Here is a 4,028-nt window from a genome sequence, read left to right as displayed (position 1 = left end):
TTGGTTATGTGTGGGCTGACAGGCTGGATGTTCTTTGTTGCTTTCTTCTCTGGGTATGATACTTCTCACCACCTTATCTAGGTAGGTAAGGCCGGTCCCTTAGCTGCGGTGCAGCAGATCAGGTCTGTTGGAGGGGGAGGGGCCACGATGAGGTATTTATGGTACATACTGGGGCTGACAGGGTGGGGCAGGGCAGGAGTGCAGCCTGTGGACTGGTGGTTAGTACCTGTGCTATTCAAGGGTGAGTGCCCAGTACATGGTGCAATTATGTAGGAGTGAAGGGAAGATGTGATGAGTGGAGCTAAGTGTGTGTGGGAGAAAAGAGAGAGAAGAGATTGAAACAGGAGTAGAAGAAATGGTGCTGATGGAGCCTGCTGGCTTTTTATAGAATACTTAATCCTCCCTAAATTACGTGAATCATTCAATAGGTTTGAGGATATTAAATTATACACAGTCGTTTTAAATTTTAAAAAATTGAAAAAAGTGTCTGATATTTATGTTAAGATCGTACAACTTTGAAGTTAGAGGTGAGAAATACTGGTGAGCTTCCTCCTTATACTGGGAGGGCCCAGATACCATGGACATTCACTTTCTCCCCCTACCGTTACATTAATATTTACAACTCTTCAGACACTGGAATAACATGACCCAGTTTGGCTAATGGTGTACTCTGGGCATTGAGCAACAAGGCCACGGCCACATAGCTATAAATACCATGCCTGTTCCCATCTGACCAGTGAGCTCCATATGCATGTCTCTCTTCTAGAGTGGTGGTCTGCCTAATGATATCCAAGTCTGATTCTCTCTTCCTGTCAGTCCTGAGGAAGGAGCCTCAGACATCAACCCCATCAAGGAGGATAGGAGTGCTGGACCCATATTCCTTAGTAATGCCCCAGCAGAGACCCAATGCAATCCAGTGAGTGCCATGGGAGACAGTGGACACAGAGGAGTGGGGGGGGGGGGGCATTGTTTCCTCCTCATCAAGACAAGCAGCAAACATGAGATGGCCAGATAAGGAGCTCTGAAAAGCTAAGTTTCACCTCAGCGTTCTGTGAAGTTTCTATTTCTGGTTATTGTACAGGTCCAAGAAAACACATTTAGTGTTCTAACTTCTTCTATGCTGGTTCTAGCTGCCATAGACCCTTCCCCACCAGAGCAGAAAATGGGCCCGTCTTACCTGTTGCCAAACACTTCAACATGAACTTGTAGATGAGGATGATAAGCACAATGATTAGGATGATGACAGTAATCACAGTATCATGAATGTTTATTGAAGCCTGCCCAGTGCGAGGGTCTGAGCTAAGTTTTCTATGTAACTTGTTTTGATTTTGTGCAGAGCCATACTCAGAAAAGTGCAACATGGAGTTATTGTCATTTCACAGAAGGAAAAGAGCACAGAATTTTTTTTTTTTTTTTTACTTAGCACACCTAAATCTCAGAGACATAAAAATAGGATCTTGGGTTTCATTGCTTGTCAGGAAGCTGTTTAGATGTATCTTTGGTTAAGTCCCCTGGACTTCTGCTTTAAATATATTGAAATATGAGGAAACAAAGTTAAGATGGTTAGTGTATGAGCCTTAGTGACTTACAATTTAATTGTGAATCCTGTCGGCTCTACTTATGATCTGTGTCATGGGGCAAGTTCTGAGTAACTCTCAGACTCTACATTGCCATCTGAATTGATCCACAGTTGATAGGAAAAGAGATCTGTATTGCTCTAAGGATTGAATACATAATGGATATTATGTGACAAATTCTTCATGTTGTTGTGAGGTGCCTTTGAGTCAGTTCAAACTCAGCTACCCAATACAGAGTAGAAGGAAACACTGCCTGGTCTTGCTCCATCCTCACAATAGTTGCTATCCTTGAACCCATTGTTGTAGCCACTGTATCAGCCCATCTCATTGAAGGTCTTCCTCTTTTTTGATGACCCTTTTTTTCTACTTTACCAAGCATGATGTCCCTGTCCAGGGACTGATCCCTCCTAATAACATGTTCAAAGTATGTGACAGGTAGTCTTGCCATCCTTGCTTCTACGAGGTGTTCTGGTTGTATTTCCTCCAAGATAGATTTGTTTGTTCTTTTGGCAGTCCATGGTATATTCAATAATTTTCTCCAACACCGCAATTGAAAGGCATCAATTCTTCTTCGGTCTTCCTTATTCATTGTCCAGCTTTCACATGCATATGAGGCAATTGAAAACACTGTGGCTTGCATCACGTTCACCTTAGTCCTCAAGGTGACACCCTTCCTTTTCAAAACCTCTAAGGGGTCTTTGCAGCAGATTTGCCCAATGAAACACATCTTTCGATTTCTTGACTGCTGCTTCAAGGGTGTTGATTGTGGATCCAAGTAAAATAAAATCCTTAACAACCTCAATCTCCTCTCTGTTTATTATGATGTTGCTTATTTGTCTAGTTGTGAGGATTTTTGTTTCCTTTATGTTGAGGTGTAATCCCTACTAAGGCTGAAGTCTTCGATCTTCATCAGTAAGTGCTTCAAATCCTCTTCCCTTTCAGAAAGCAATGTTGTATCACCCGCATAACGTAGTTTGTTAATGAGTCTTGCTCCAATCCTGATGCCCTGTTCTTTTTCATATAGTCCAGCTTCTGAAATTATTTGCTCAGCACACAGATTGAATAGATATGATGAAAGGATGCAATCCTGACACACACCTTTCCTGACTTTAAACCATGCAGTATCCCCTTGTTCTGTTCCAACGACTGCCTCATGATCAGTTTATAGATTTCTCATGAGTGCAATTAAGTGTCCTGGAATTGCCATTCTCCACAGTGGTATCTATAATATGGTATGATCCACACAATCAAATGCCTTAGCATAGTCAATAAAAAACAGGTAAATGCCTTTCTGATATTCTCAGCTTTCAGCCAGTATCCATGTGCCATCAGCAATGATATCCCTTCTTCCACATCTTTTTCTAAATTCGGCTTGAATTTCTGGCAATTACGTGTCAATATACTGCTGAAGCTGCTTTTGGATGATTTTCAGCAAAATTTTGTTTGCACATCATATTAATGATATTGTTTGTTAATTTCCACATTCAGTTGAATCACCTTTCTTGGGAATAGGCATAAATATGGATCTCTTCCAGTCGGCTGGGTGTGGCTGTCTTCCAAATTTCTTGGCATATTTGAGTGAGCACTTCCAGTACTGCATCCTTTTGTTGAAACATCTCAATTGGTATTCCATGAATTTCTTGAGCCTTAATTCTCGCCAGTGCCTTCAGTGCAGCTTGGACTTCTTCCTTCAGTACCATCGTTTCCTGTCATATTTTACCTCCTAAAATGGTTGAATGTCGACCAATTATTTTTGTATATTGACTCTGTGTATTTCTTTGGTCTTCTTTTAATGCTTCCTGCGTTGTGTAATAGTTTCCCAATTGAATCCTTCAGTATTGCAATTCAAGGCTTGAATTTTTTCTTCAGTTGTTTCAGCTTGAGAAATGCTAAGCATGTTCTTCCTTTTTGGTTTTCTGTCTCCAGGTCTCTGCATATACCATCATAACACTTTACTTTGTCTTCTCAGGATGCCCTTTGAAATCTTCTGTTCAGCTCTTTTGCTTCGTCATTTTTTCTTTTTACATTATCTACTCAGCCTTCAAGAGCAATTTTCAGAGTCTCTTCTGACATCCCTTTTTGGTCTTTTCTTTATTCCTGTCTTCTCAATGACCTCTGGCTTTTTTCATGTCTGATGTCCTTGATGTCTTTCAACAACTTTTCTGGTCTTTGGTCATTAGTGTTTGATGCGTCAAATCTATTCCTGAGATAGTGTCTGAATTCAGGTGGGATATACTTGATGTTGTACTTTCACTCTCATGGACTTTTTCTAATTTTCTTCAGTTTCAATTTGAACTTGCATATGAGCAATTGATCAGCTGATCCACAGTCAGCCCCTGGCCTTGTTCTGACTGATGATATTGAGTTTTTCCATCTCCTCTTTCCACAGGTGTAGTTGATTTGATTCCTGTGTATTCTATCTGGCGATGTCCATGTGTATAGTCACCATTT

This window comes from Elephas maximus, chromosome 3, assembly GCF_024166365.1.
Source record: "Elephas maximus indicus isolate mEleMax1 chromosome 3, mEleMax1 primary haplotype, whole genome shotgun sequence".
Lineage (NCBI taxonomy): Eukaryota > Metazoa > Chordata > Mammalia > Proboscidea > Elephantidae > Elephas > Elephas maximus.
This window is presented reverse-complemented; position numbering follows the sequence as displayed.